Consider the following 15,892-nt stretch of genomic DNA (forward strand, 5'->3'; position numbering starts at 1 on the left):
CCCACTCACCACAACTAGAGAAAAGCCAGCGTAGCAATGAAGAAATAGCAGTCAAAAATTAAAAATTTTTAAAAATCATGCCTTCCGTTTTATCTCTAAGAGCAGTATAGTTTGGAATTGTGCAGATATGTGCAGACTATTATTTACATTTTTTATCTTGTATTGGCATACACGTCTGTTTTTAACTACAATTTCTGCTTATAGAAGTAGTACTCTGGCTCAAGAGTATTCATGTTGAAATGTTTAATGCATATTGTCATACTGGCTTTCCAAAGATCCTTTCAAATTTTTCTCAAAAGCTATGTTGGGGAGTGCTACTTTACCAATATTTGAACAAATGAAAAAGATTAATATAGGCCACCATGGTACTCAAGGTTATATGTCAGGGTTTCATTTTGTATTTCCTTAATCTTTTGGAGCCCTGACCTGGGTCTCAGTTCCTTCAGCCAAAGACTCCCCCGTCCCAATACCACTTCCAATCCTGACTCCACCCACCCAAATCAATACTGATTCCATCCACCCAAATCGATTCATAAGCCGAGAATAGGGAAGCATGTTTTAATCATTGTGCAAATTGGAATTAATCTAAGAAGTATGACAATTCTGAGTACATCGACGGGAAAGTTCCTTGATAGCATAGATTCCTGAAGAGAGATTTCTTTTTTTCTAATGTATTTTTTAATTGAAGGGTAATTGTTTTACAGAATTTTTTTGTTTTCTGCCAACTATCAACGTGAGTCAGCCATCGGTATACATATGTCCCCCCCTTGGTCTGAACCCCCCTTCCATCTCTCTCCCCATCCCACCCCCCTAGATTCTTACAGAGCCCCAGTTTGAGTTCCAGGAGTTATACAGTAAATTCCCATTGGCTATCTATTTTACATATGCTAATGTAAGTTTCCCTGTTACTTTTTCCATAGAGCTCACCCTCTCCTTCCTCCCCCTACCCTGTCAATAAATCTGTTCTCTATGTCTGTTTCTCCATTGCTGCCCTGCAAATAAATTCATCAGTACCATCTTTCTAGATTCCATATATGTATGCGCGTTAGTATAGGAGATTTATCTTTCTCATTCAGACTGACTTCACTCTGAATAATAAGCTCTAGGTTCATCCACCTCATTAGACTAGACTCAAATGCGCTCCTTTTTATGGCTGAAGAGATTTCTAATTGAAAAGGCCGTCAATTATCCAAGAAAGGAAGAACAAAGAAGGAATGTTCTGTCCCACAGATATCTCCAGGCTCGTCCCAGAGAGAGGCGGAGCCCAGGGGAGAAGTCCAGCCCGGCAGATTGGGCCTCCGCTGGGGTGACTCAGGCTCCAGTCCAGGGTGGTGATTGAAGGGGTACTGTGGGCCAGAGAGAAGGCTGCTATTCCTTCCCTTGCCGGGTTCCACCGGGTTTCAAGTCTCAGTTTTCCGCAGCCTTGAGGTGTGTGGGATGGGGTGGAGGCCTCCTGGCCTCCTGGAGGCGATCTGGCCGCGGGTCTGGCAGCCTCCGCAACTGCTGGCTGTTCAGACCCTCCTGGGCCCGGCGCTGTGTGGCTTGGGCCTCTTCTTGACGGGACTGTCGCTCCATTCCGGACAAGCAGCCGGCTCCTGGCCTTGCGAGTCTCGCCAGCGTTTCTGGCCGCTCTCGACGCGGGGACCGTCCGCGTGTCCGGGGCAAGCGTGGCGCGACAGCCCACAGGCGCAGTAGTGCGCGTCCCCGCAGAACTCGGGGCTTAGGCAGGAGGGGCGGCTCAGCGCCGGGAAGTTATCCAGAGCCCAGGCCCAGGCCTGTTCTCGGTTCAGGCCCGGAGGCAAGGCGGGCTCGGGATGTGCCCTCCTCCAAGCCTGCGCTTCCATGGCTTCAGCCTCCTCACCAGGCCGAGAGTGCAATGGGTCTAGCACAGAGGCGACTGATTCTGCTAGGTGCGGAGTGTGCCTTTTATAGCGCCTGCCCGACAAGGTTTTGGGAAACCCGGGAGTTGATAGGTGGGATCCACAGTCATTTGCCTTGCAAATTACCTCGGGGTCCCTGGGGACTGAGGAGATAACCACATCTTTCTGGGAGGGGCATGGAAGCTCTGAGTGGTTTATGGTGATTGGATTAAAGGAGGGGAGGGGAGAAGATGAGGGTCCCTGGCAGTTTCCATTCCCTGGAAGAAGCCTCTTTGCTTGGAAGGCACAACTGGTCAAATCACACTTCAGGTTCTCTCCTTTGAGCAGATGAGAGAGGATGGCCTGGTGTTAGAGACGAGGCTCAGCCAGGTTCCCCCTTTGCAAAACCCACAGCTTACAGCTGGTTCATGCTGGAGCTGGGCTGAGATTCCAGGTCCTCTTGCTTTCACATCAGAAAGGGGAAAAGAGGAACGGAGTGATCATGTAGGGGTGGGGAAAAGGAGAGTCCCACGCCTACTTAGAATTGTAATATTCCTATTTTTTTCTACAGTAGATGATCTGAATCAAAAGAAGGCTTCATATATACTATGGTTTTCATACCTAGTTCACAAATGCATAGAGTTAATGCCACGTTTTCAAGACGTCTTTCTTTCGTTCTTTTTTGTTATTTGCAAAACTCTTATCCTTTCTTATGAATTTATGTTCATTCTATTATTCGGGGCTCCTCTTTCTCTCTGCTCTCCCTACGTCTACTGCAGTTCTTCCTATTAAAGAACTATTTTATTTTCTACATGTGGTTTTGTATCAGACTTGTAATATGTGACATAGTTTTGTGAACGCGTGTCTTCAATTCATGTAAGGTTATCATTTTAAAGCATCTACTTCTGCTTCATTGACCATGAAAGCCTTTGACTTTGGATCGTAACACACTCTGGAAAATTCTTAGAGATGGGAATACTAGACCACCTTACCTGTCTCCTGAGAAACCTGTATGCAGGTCAAGAAGAAACAGAACCAGACGTGGAACAACAGACTGGTTTAAAATTGGGAAAGGAGTACGTCAAGGCTATATGTTGTCACCCTGCATATTTAACTTGTATGCAGAGGACATCATGCAAAATGCCAGGCTGGATAAAGCTCAAGGTGGACTCAAGCTTGCCTGGGAGAAATATCAATAACCTCAGATATGCAGATGACACCATCCTAGCAGCAAAAAGCAAAAAAGAAACTACAGAGCCTCTTGATGGAGGTCAAAGAGGAGAGTGAAAAAGCTGGCTTAAAACTCAACATTCAAAAAACTAAGATCATGGCATCTGGTCCCAACACTTCATGGCACATAGATGGGGAAACAATGGAAACTGTGACAGACTTTATTTTCTGGGGCTCCACAAGCACTGCAGATGGTGACTGCAGCCATGAAATTAAAAGACGCTTGCTCCTTGGAAGAAAAGCTATGACAAACCTAGACAACATATTAAAAAGCAGAGACATTACTTTGTTGACAAAGGTCCGTTTAGTCAAAGCGATGATTCTTCCAGTTGTCCTGTGGAATGTAAAGACCCTGGCACCAGAGGGCTCACTTTGTATTTAGAGTGGGCTCCTTTTCTGTTCATTTACACCCCTGTGCTACTATATCCTCCAAAATTATCTCCTCCCCATGCATTCACGGGACGTTAAAGCTTAGGATACAGCTTTTCCACTTTGAGAAACCTTCTTAAAGATATGCCCACATAGTATTTCCACTATATATAGGCACTTTCTCTTGGGTCAACACAGGCACCCCTCCACTTTATCACATCAGGACTTCCATTACATTCTGTGACTTTTCACATCTTTGCCCTCTCATTCAAAAGGGGCACAAGACCACATCACAAACTTGTGCAACAATCCTGTTGCCCCACTGGTAAGTAACAAATTCTTTAACTTCTGTCATCTTCAGTGCTGATATATATTTATGACCTTAAGCTCATCTGCCCTCCCTCTTGCTCAAAAGGGCGGGGTAAAGAACCAACGTTCTAATTTGATGATGGACACAGTGATTTCTGAAACACGTTCAGAGAATGGAGGAAACAGGCTGGGTCTCTTCTACATCTCTAGGATGTGAATTTACCTCTGAATAAAGAGGCAGAGTCTGAAATCTGATTCCTGAGGCAAGGCAAACAAAGGATGGCATGACTCCCCCTCCCAGGGGGTTGAAGGTAAGAAGTGTGTCTAGAGAATTCTTCCTCCCATGCCACATTTTCATAGTTTGGTGGTGTTTCCGGCTGATCTGGCAGAGTCAGTGTCAACCAGCTCATATGAACCGCCTGGATATTCTGGAGTTCCTAATGGAATCATGCTAATCACTAGCAGGAGCTCAAGCATCAACTTGTTTTAGCACCCGGAATGTGAACAGACACAGCTCAAGAGTAGTCCCCTTTACGCTGCAGCAGTTCAGGATGGTTGGCGTCACTGGCGGGATCCTAAGGATCTTCCCTTTCCAGCTGTTGGTACTCCTGGAGGTGATGTGGTTCCCAGTCACGTTGGCCACCTCCAGCCTCACAGTCTTTGTTTTCCTGTTGGCCAGGTATGTCTGCATCTGGAAGACAGCCACTTTGGGATCAATCAGACGAGAGCAACAATTCTCCACTTCTGTGTAGACTGGAATAGATTCTCCATTGCAGGATCCCTTTCCTTCAGTCTTGGCACTCAGTGAAATTGGACCAGAGGTGAAAAACTAACAGGGAGTGGGGGGTGGGAGAATAGGAAGGAGGCTCAAGAGGGAGGGGCTATAGGCAAACATATAGCTGGTTCATGCTGTTGTACAGTAGAAACTGACACAGCACTGTAAAGCAATTATACTCCAATTAAAAATAAATAAAATGGAAAAAATTAATTAATTAAAAAACCCAAGAGCCAACTATTTTCTCTTGAGCTTTCAATACAGGGGTTCTCACACAGTACTGAATAGTTGCATATTTCCTGCTGAATGAGACTACCAAAGGTTCAGATGAACGCTGAAAGCTAAATGGAAATGCATGTTTTCCAGGCTGTAGTAAGCCGACGCCTTCTCCGACTCAGGCACACGGTCAGGTACTCCACCTGTGCAGGCAGCGGGGACTCTTGAGTTTCCAGGCACAGCATGCAACCTTGGCTCCTCAGCATCCAGCTTCCAGCCCCCAGATGCACACTGAAGCCGCACACTGAGCTGCACGCTGAGCCGCACACTGGGGCCCCAGGGCACCGCACAAGTTATGTGTTATCCCCTAATAAATTACTTTATGTTTACATGATTGAGCTATCCCATTTCTGTTCCTAAAAACCATCAAAAGAAATACGACAGTGGCACCAGTCAACATTATATTTACTTATTGCAATCTGTTTAACAATCATAGTGGAATAAATCTAGATTTCCTTAATATGTAAATACTCAAATTTTTCTTTTTGTTTTCAGGATATTTTGAGAATGTTTGTTTTATATGTATTAGTTTTTTTTTTAATGCTTATTTGTTTGCTTTCCTGGGGTATTAGTTGCCAGACACAGGATCTTCGGTGTGTGTGTGGCCTGAGTAGTTGCCCCAAACCAGGGATGGAATCCATGTCCACTGCATTGCAAGGCAAATTCTTAACCACTGGATCACCAAGGAAGTCCCTATATCAGGGTTTTTAGATGAGTTCATAAGGATCAAAGATGAAAATTGTCTCTCAACACCTTATCTTGAAATTTTACATCTTTCCGTTCTCACACATCTTTCCACCACAAATTAAATAAACCATTCTAATAAAGATACTTAAATGTCTTTCATTTGCCTTAATATTTTAAACACAGGGATCCTGGTGCAGGAGCAAGGAGCTACTCAGACCCCTGGTAGGCACTGAAGTAGCCCAGAGATTGGGGCATCCGGAGTGTGATGTGATGAGGGGCTGAGCCTAGTGGTGGAGTGAACGTGGACAGTTGAAAGGACCCTGCAACTAAAGACCAAAGTGCAGTTCCTTAGCTAGACCAAGAAGGAAAATCATCAGAGAGACAGAGACTTCATGACTAATCGCCTTTCCTCATTTACTCACAACCCTTCCCTGAAAAGGGAAGAAGGAGAAGAAAAGGGAAGAAGGGGAACAGGAGATAGTGCAAGAGGAAGAAAATCAAAAAATAGTGTTTGACTCTCAGAAAATTCTAGCAGCTTCAGATCATGGAATTTTCCCCCCAAGTCTCAAGTCAACCCTTCCCTCTTCCCTCTTCTACCTGCCAATGCAGGAAACTCAGGTTCAATCCCTGGGTGGGGAAGATCCCCTGGAGGAGGAAATGGCAACCCAATCCAATATTCTTGTCTGGAAATCCAGACAAGAAGAGGCAGGCTGGCTACAGTCCATAGGATTGCAGACTTTACTTAGTGACTAAACAACATTTATGCCATATCGCTCAAATGCTACAAGGGTCTTGGTTTTAGGCTTAGAAAATATGATGATGGTGCAGAGGCTCAGAGCTATCAGAGCAGGAGAATGCACGGAAGAAAAGTAAGTCGGAAGAAAGAAAAAGGGAGAGGAAAGGAAATCAAAAAAAGGATTTTGGGCGTCAAAAAATCCTGTAGACTTTAGAGTCGAACCAAAGTACAAGGGTCCACTAGAGTCACCGCCTCTAAAACCAACAGCCAACAAAATCCATTTGCAAAAGTCAAGTAAAACAAAAACAATTTTTGTTTTCCCACAAATTTCCCACACAGTTTAGACTTGGGTTCCTGCCAGAAGATCCACTCTGTCCACCTTCTATGTAGTGTTCATTTCACATCCATGCAAGTAGGGAGATGGTACTGACTAGGAAAGGGCTCAGATCTGGCACCTCAGTTGAGGGATCCCATCTCAGCCCACCCTCCCAGTGCCCGGCCTGACCCTTCCTCTTGCCTGACTCAATTATTTGGAGAGGGTTGTGGGGAGTAGACGGGTTGTGACGGACTTCAGTAGTCCAGACAATTTCAGCCTTTGTTAACCTCCAGGCTGGATGTTTGGGTCTCTCTCCTTCCGGAAGAAAAGCAGTGGGGCCTTTGCCATTCACTCACCACTAGGGGACAGCAGCAAGCCAGGCTCTACCGTGGTTGAGGCGTCAATATTGCGATTTGCCCCTGCTGCTGCTGCTGCTGCTGCTAAATCGCTTCAGTCGTGGCCGACTCTGTGCGACCCCATAAACGGCAGCCCACCAGGCTCCCCTGTCCCTGGGATTCTCCAGGCAAGAATTCTGGAGTGGGTTGCCATTTCCTTCTCCAATGCATGAAAGTGAAAAGTGAAAGTGAAGTCGCTCAGTCGAGTCCGACTCTTAGCGACCCCGTGGACTGCAGCCTACCACCCCTGACACAAACCCAAACGCTGAGGTTCAGGGGCAAACCTAGAACTTGCAATGGCCTAAAGCTACACGCTCAATCCTGAGACGATTAACCAATTAACCAAATTCAGCCACCAGGGAAGTGGTGTCGCTTTCTCAAAAAGTGAAAGTGAAAACATTTTGTCTCTCCCCCACAACCTTTATTGATATATAATAAACATATCTTGTAAGTTAAGGTATACAATGTGTTGATTTAATATATACTGTGAAATAATTGCTATGGGAACATTAGTTAATACCTGCATCACATTGCATAATTACCATTTCTTTTCCTGATGACAGCATTTAAGATCTACTCTTCCGGCACCTCTTAAGTTCACAGTGTGCCCTTTGACCTCTCTTCTTTTCCCCCACATCCCAGCCCTGGCAACTATCATTCTACTCTCTGTTTCAATGAATTCAGCTTTTCTGAAGGTCTGCCCATGTTGTTGCAAATGGCAGGATTTCTTTCTTTCTCACGGCTGAGTAGTATTCCACTGAGTATATATACGCGGAGTTAGTGGTAAAGAATCTGCCTGCCAATGCAAGAGATGTAAGACACATGGGTTTGATCCCTGGGTTGGGAAGATCGCCTGGAGGAGGGCATGCAACCCACGCCAGTATTCTTGCCTAGAGAATCCCATGGACAGGGGAGCTTGGCAGGATACGGTCCATAGGGTCACAAAGAGTCGGCCATGACTGAAGCAACTCAGCACAGGCATGCACGCACCTCGTCTTCTTTGTCCATTCATCTGTTGACTGACACAAGGGTTGTTTCCATATCTTGTCTGTTATGAATAATGCTGCAATGAACATGGGAGTGCAGATATCTCATCAGGATCCTGATTTTGTTTCCTTTGGATATACATACCCAGAAAGGGGATGAGTGGATCATGTAGTCATTCCATTTTTAGCTTTTTGAGGAACCTCCAGTAAATACTACTTTCCCTAGTGACTGCAACAAGTTACCTTCCCATCAGCAGTGCACATCCACCTCCTCACAAATGCTTGTTACCTCTTGTCTTTTTGGTGACAGCCATTCCAACAGGTGTAAAGTTCTATCCCATTGTGGTTGGGTTTAGAGTTCCCTTGTGATTAGTGATGTTGGTATCTTTTCTTGTACCTGTTGGTCATTTGTATGTCTTCTTTAGGAAAGTATATCTGTTCAGTTCCTCTATTTCTTAATTAGATTTTGTTACTACTATGAGTTCTTTATGTATTTTGATATGAGCCCTCATATATCTTTTATAAGATATATGATTTGCAAATATTTTCTCACATTCTATAGGTTACCTTTCCATTTGGGTGATTGTTTCCTTTGCAATACAGAGGCATTATTTTTTATATAATCCCACTTACTAACTTTTGCTTTTGTTGCTTGGGTTTTTTGTGTCATATGCCAAAATATCATTGGCAAGACCAGTGTTAAGGAGATTTCCCCTATGATACCTCGACAAGTTTTAAGGTTTCAGGTTTTCTGTTTAAGTCTTTATGAACAATTTATTTGTTTTTGGCTATGCTGGGTCTTTGTTGCTGCATGTGGGCTTTTTCTAGCAGCAGCGAGGGAGGGCTACTGCTCACTTCTACCGTTTACTGCTCCATTCTTATTTTAGCCACTTCTCTTGTGGCAGAGCACAGGCTCTAGGCACACGGACCTCAGGAGTTGCAGCATGTGAGCCTTAGTTGTCCCACAGCCTCAGGGATCCTCCGGGACCAGGAATCAAGTGGCGTTTTAAGAGTGCTGTAAGTAAGATAAGGATCCAATTTCACTTTTCGTGAATGTGGTTATCTATTTTCCGTAACATCATTTATTGAAGAGACCATCCTTTCCTCACTAAGTATTTTTGGATCTCTTGTCACGTATTAGCTGACTGTGCATGTTTGAGTTTATTTCTGGGCTATCAATTCTGTTCCACTGGTCTTCTTTTATGCCAATACCATATTGCTCTGATTACTGAATCTTTGTAGTACAATGTGATGCCACCAGCTTTGTTCTTCTCTTTCAGGATTGCTTTACTATATGGGTCTTTTTTGATTCCATACAAATTTTGGGATTTTTAGGACTTTTTCCTACTTCTGTGAAAAAGGTCAATGAGGTTTTGTTAGGGGTTGCACTTAATATATAGAAGGCTTTGTATAGAATGAACATTTTAACTATATTAATTCTTCTGATCCATGAACACTAGCTATTCTTCCATTTATTTGTGTCTTCTTTGATTTCTTTTATCAGTATCTTATAATTTTCTATATACAGATCTTTTGCAACCATAGTTAAATTTATTCCTAAATGTTTTATTGTTTTTGGTGCTATGGTTAATGGGATTATTTCCTTTATTTCTTTTTCAGGTCATTTGTTGTTACTGTATAAAAACACAACTGATTTCAGTATGTTGAATTTTTAATCCTGCAACTTCACTGAATTTGTAGATTAGTTCTAACAATTTTTTGGTGGAGCCTTTAGGATTGTATGTATAAGATCATACCATCTGCAGACAAAGAAAGTTTCCTTCTAACTTTCCTGTTTGGATATTTATTGCTGTTTTTGTTTTGTTTCTTTCTTTCTTTGTTCTGCCTGATTTCTGTGGCTAGGACTCCCAGCACTATGTTTATAAGAGTGGTGAAAGTTGGCATCTTGTTTTGTTCCTAATCTTACAGAGAAAGCTTTCAACCTCCCACCACTGAGTATGATATTAGCATGGCTTGTCATATATGACCTTTATTATGTTGATGTATTTTCCTTCTATGGGCTCCCTAGATGGTGCTAGTGGTAAAGAATTCACCTACCAATGCAGGAGATATAATAATTCGATCCCTGGGTTGAGCAGATCCCCTGGAGGAGGGCACAGCAATCCACTCCAGTATTCTTGCCTGAAGAATCCCATGGACAGAGGAGCCTGGTGGGCTATAGTCCATAGGTATGCAAAGAGTCGGACATGACTGAAGCAACTTAGAACACACGCATTTCCTTCTATACTAAATTAGCTGAGAGTTTTTGTCATAAAAAGATTTTGGGCTTTGTCAAATTATTATATGAACCTATTAAATTATTTAATAATTTTTACCTTATTTTCTATTAATGTGGTGTGTCACATGTTTTGAATTGCATATCTTGAAACATCCTTATACACCAGGGATAAAACCTGTTTGATCATGGTGTAGGATCCTTTTCATGTACTGCTGAATTCAGTTTGTTAGAATTTTGTTGAGAATTTTTGCACTTGAATTCCTCAGAGACATTGGCCTGTGGTTTTCTTTTTTTTACAGTGTCCTTATCTTGCTTTGGTATCAGGGTAAAACTGACTTCATAAAATGATTCTATGAGTGTTCCCTTCTCTTCATTTTTTGGGGGGAAGAGTTATGTAGGATTTGTGTTAATCATTCTTTAAATGATTGGTAGAATTCACCAGCAAAATCATCTGGTCCTTGGTTTTTCTTTTTAGGCAGGTCTTGGATTACTGGTTTAATCATACTCATTATCAGTCTGTTCAGATTTTCTATTTTTTCATGATTCATTCTTGGTAGGTTGTCTGTTTCTAGGAATTTTCCAGTTCTTCTACGATATCCAGTTTGTTGGTGTTCATAGTAATTTCCTATGAATCTTTGTATTTGTGAGGTATCAGTTGTAAGGTCTCCTCTTTAATTTCTGACTTTTTATTTCTTTTGTCTCTTTTTTTCTTAGTCTAGTTAAAAGTTTGTCAATTTTCTCTATCTTTAATAAAAACAGTTCCTAGTTTCCATGATCTTTTCTATTTTCTATTGTTTTTCTGGTCTCTCTGTCATTCTTTCCGCTCTGTTCTTTATTTCCTTTTGTTGCTAACTTTGGGCTTAGTTTGTTCTTTTTCTAGCTCCTTAAGTTGTAAAATTAGATTGCTTATTTGAGATCTTTCTTTTTTCTTAATGAAGGCATTTATCACTATAAACTTTCCTCTTTGAACTGCTTCTGCTGTATCCATATGTTTTGGTATGTTGTTTTTACATTTTTGTTTGTTTTAAGATATTTTTACTTCTCTGCTTTATTGACTATGCCAAAGCCTTTGACTGTGTGGATCACAATAAACTGTGGGAAATTCTGAAAGAGATGGGAATACCAGACCACCTGACCTGCCTCTTGAGAAATCTGTATGCAGGTCAGGAAGCAACAGTTAGAACTGGACATGGAACAACAGACTGGTTCCAAATAGGAAAAGGAGTACATCAAGGCTGTATATTGTCACCCTGTTTATTTAACTTATATGCAGAGTACATCATGAGAAACGCTGGGCTGGAAGAAACGCTGGGCTGGAAGAAACACAAGCTGGAATCAAGATTGCCGGGAGAAATATCAATAACCTCAGATATGCAGATGACACCACCCTTATGGCAGAAAGTGAAGAGGAACTAAAAAGCCTCTTGATGAAAGTGAAAGAGGAGAGTGAAAAAGTTGGCTTAAAGCTCAACATTCACAAAACGAAGATCATGGCATCCAGTCCCATCACTTCATGGGAAATAGATGGGGAAACAGTGGAAACAGTGTCAGACTTTATTTTTGGGGGCTCTAAAATCACTGCAGATGGTGATTGCAGCCATGAAATTAAAAGACGCTTACTCCTTGGAAGGAAAGTTATGTCCAACCTAGATAGCATATTCAAAAGCAGAGACATTACTTTGCCAACAAAGGTCCGGTTAGTCAAGGCTATGGTTTTTCCAGTGGTCATGTATGGATGTGAGAGTTGGACTGTGAAGAAGGCTGAGTGCTGAAGAATTGATATTTTTGAACTGTGGTGTTGGAGAAGACTCTTGAGAGTCCCTTGGACTGCAAGGAGATCCAACCAGTCCATTCTGAAGGAGATCAGCCCTGGGATTTCTTTGGAAGGAATGATGCTAAAGCTGAAATTCCAGTGCTTTGGCCACCTCACACAAAGAGTTGACTCATTGGAAAAGACTCTGATGCTGGGAGGGATTGGGGGCAGAAGGAGAAGGGGATGACAGAGGATGAGATGGCTGGATGGCATCACTGACTCGATGGACGTGAGTCTGAGTGAACTCCGGGAGTTGGTGATGGACAGGGAGGCCTGGCATGCTGCGATTCATGGGGTTGCAAAGAGCTGGACACTACTGAGCGACTGAACTGAACTAAACTGAACTTCTCTTTTGATTTCTTCTTTGATCACTAGTTCTTCTGTAGTATGTTGCTTAATTTCCACATATTTGTTATTTTTCCAGTTGGCATACTGTTATTCATTTCTAGTTTTATACTATTGTGATATTGAAGTACTTGGTATAATGTCAATCTTCTTATATTTGTTAACACTTGTTCTATGACCTATGATATAAGCTGTCCTGGAGAATGTCCCAGGTAGAAGATGTGTTGGTTGGAGTCTTCTGTATATGTCTGTGAGCCTCACTTAGGGTAAAGTATAGTTCAAGTCTAATGTCTCTTTGCTGATTTTCTCTCTGGAGGATCCCTCTATTGTTGAAAGTGGGATATTGAAGTCTTCTACTATTACTGAATTGCTGTCCATTTCTCCCTTCAGATCTGTTAGTATTTGAATAATATATGTTTAGGTAGGTATGTGTTGATTGTTACATTTTCTTCATGAATTCATACTTTTACGGTTACATAACCATTTTTGTCTTTAGTCATTACTTTTGGCTTAAATGGGCTATTTTGTCTGATACAAGTATAGCTCACCTTGCTCTCTTTTGGTTTCCATTTGTATCAAATATATTTCTCCATTCTTCATTTTGAGCTTATATGTGTTATTTAATCTGAAGTGAGCCTGTTATAAGCAGCATACAGTTGGTTCTTTTTCTTTCCCATCCAGCCACTATGACTTTTGGCTGGAGAATTTAATCTATTTCCAAATAGAGGATTATTAATAGGTTAGAACTTATTAATGCAATCTTATTCATTGTTTTATGGCTGTTTTGAAGTTCCCTCATTCCTTTCTTCCTCTCTTGTTACCTTCCTTTGTGGACTGGTGATTTTTTTTGTACTTGTATGCTTTGATCTGCTTCTCTTTATCTTTTGTGAATCTACCATAGGTTTTTGCTTTGTGGCTACCAAGAGGCTTAACATAAAACATCTTATAGACAGAACAGTCTTTTATGATTATAGCCACATAACTGATTGCATGCATAAAGTACCTGTTTACCACCCTTTTAATGTTTTTAACAATTTAGCTCTTTTTATACTGTGTATTCATACACATTATTGTAGCTATAGTTATTTTTTAACACTCTTATCCTTTAAACTTTATTCTAGAGTTAAGTGGTTAACACACCACCAAATTACAGTGTGAGAGCATTCTGAAATTGACTAGATACTAACTTTACCCAGTGTGTTGTGTGCTCTCAGGTTTTCATGCTCCTCCTAGATTTTTCATGTTCTTTGAAGTTACATCATTGACTTCTCATTTGAAACAGCAATCACCTCCACCAGGCTTTACTCTGTGAAGATAAATGTCTTTCCTCAGCCCCCCGAGAGATTCGGAGGCTCTCTCGGCAGGCTATGGACACACCTACTCCATTCTTGTTCCCTCTGTGGTTGAATTCTCCAGTTCATATGCCTTCTCTGGCTTCTTAAGAGATGGGAATACCAGACCACCTGACCTGCCTCCTAAGAAATCTGTATGCATGTCAAGAAGCAACAGTTAGAACCAGACATGGAACAATGGACTGGTTCCAAATTGGGAAAGGAGTACATCAAGGCTGTATATTGTCACCCTGCATATTTAACTTGTATGCAGAGTACATCATGCAAAATGCCAGGCTGGATGAAGCACAGGTTGGAATCAAGATTGCTGGGATAAATATCAATAACCTCAGATATGCAGATGACACACTATCTTTATGGCAGAAAGCAAAGAAGAGCTAAAGGGCCTCTTGATGAAAGTGAAAGAGGGGAGTGAAAAGGTTGGCTTAAAATTCAACATTCAGAAAACTAAGATCATGGCATCTGGTCCCATCACTTAATGGCAAGTAGATGGGGAAACAATGGAAACAGTGACAGACTTTATTTTGGGGGGCTCCAAAATCACTGCAGATGGTGACAGCAACCATGAAATTAAAAGACTCTCCTTGCAAGAAAAGCTATGACCAACCTAGACAGCGTATTAAGAAGCAGAGACATTACTTTGCCAACAAACATCTGTCTTGTCAAAGCTATGGTTTTTCCAGTAGTCATGTATGGATGTGAGAGTCGGACCGTAAAGAAAGCTGAGCGCCGAAGAATTGATGCTTTTGAACTGTGGCGTTGGAGAAGACTCTTGACAGTCCCTTGCACTGCAAGGAGATCCAATCAGTCTATCCTAAAGGAGATCAGTCCTGAATAGTCTTTGAAAGAACTGATGCTGAAGCTGAAACTGCCATATTTTGGCCACTTGATGCGAAGAACTGACTAATTGGAAAAGACCCTGATGCTGGGAAAGATTGAAGGCAGGAGGAGAAGGGGACGACGGAGGTTAAGATGGTTGGATGACATCACCGACTCAATGAATTTGAGCAAGCTCCTGGAGTTAGTGATGGATAGGAAAGCCTGGCGTGCTGCAGTCCATGGGGTCGCAAAGAGTCGGACATGACTGAGTGTCCGAAATGAACTGAACTGGATTCTGCAATGAACCTGGCCTAGGGCTGACTGTCTCTCTTTCCCAAAGGTGGCGCTCAAGCTCAAGTTTGGACACATACGGGCAAGCCAAGCTGGGCAGGCTTTCCGTGCATGCTCACTTGTCATCTGCCAAAGCGCCTTCCTTCTGCTACAGCAGGAGAGGGCGTTTTCGTCAGTATCTCAGAGCTGGAGAGGCTGTGTTCACTCACATGCTCTCATTCCTTCAAAAAGAGCGTAGACCAAGAAGACCTCTCTTGGCCTTACTGTGCTACTTTGGGGGATGGGAGATGCAAGTAAAGTCAAGCTGTATTCGTACCCCCTTTGAAACATCTAAACTCATATGTGTACACACACACACACACACACACACACACACACACACACATATTTTCCCCATCCAGTAACATGCTAGAACCTCACTGGAAACTTGGACTTCCACAAAAGTCTCTTGTCATCCATTGGTAGTTTTCTAAGACAGTGCTTTCCAAGGCTCCTGGGCCGCAGCCAAGAGAAGCTGGAGCTAGATCACAGATCACTGGAGGATCCGTGGCCAGAATCAAGGTCTAAATGTGTATTACCTGATGCACAGTTGGAAAGCCTTCTCCTGAGCCCCTTGGCATATGGTGCTGTATCCCACAGCTCCCACAAAGACACCTTTGTTTGTAAACAGATGCCAAGCTAATGATGTTGATGGGGCAGACAAAAACAAGAAACATCTTATTCTACCATGATTGTGATGCCAATTTCTGGAAATTCCTCTGTACCAGTCTTCCTATCAATGTCTGCTGGGAGAAGTGAAAGGAAAGAATAGAAGGCAAGTCTTTGTAAAGTTGAGCATAAAAAGAAAATCAAGAGCCAGTTAAGACTTTGTAGTATGACCACTGCTGACCATTTTAGCCACAGGTGGTCTAAAGGAAGGGATGAATATTATATGTAATCCAGAAAGAATAATAAATGGAATTTTGACATATTTATTCTTCATTTTATTTTTTACATTATAAAGATTAATTCAAAAATATTTATTAAGGGCTTCCTGGTAGTTCAGTGGTTAAAAATCTGCCTGCCATTGCAGGGGGACCAAGGGCTTGATCCTTG

At 42.3% G+C, this 15,892-nt stretch overlaps 1 pseudogene across 1 annotated transcript in view; it reads right to left on the reverse strand.

The window, feature by feature from the left end:
- Positions 1-251: 251 nt before the first annotated feature.
- LOC147350296 (arrestin domain-containing protein 4 pseudogene) overlaps positions 252-15,892 on the reverse strand; it is a 36,150-nt pseudogene continuing 20,509 nt past the window's right edge. Inside the window, exon 3 of the transcript XR_015149082.1 lies at positions 252-4,596. The product of XR_015149082.1 is annotated as an arrestin domain-containing protein 4 pseudogene (transcript). The remainder of the gene's footprint in view (positions 4,597-15,892) is intronic.

The sequence above is a fragment of the Bos grunniens genome, chromosome 20 (assembly GCF_055505025.1).
Source record: "Bos grunniens cultivar Pamir isolate PY7600 chromosome 20, Bosgru_T2T1.0, whole genome shotgun sequence".
In the NCBI taxonomy this organism is placed as follows: domain Eukaryota; kingdom Metazoa; phylum Chordata; class Mammalia; order Artiodactyla; family Bovidae; genus Bos; species Bos grunniens.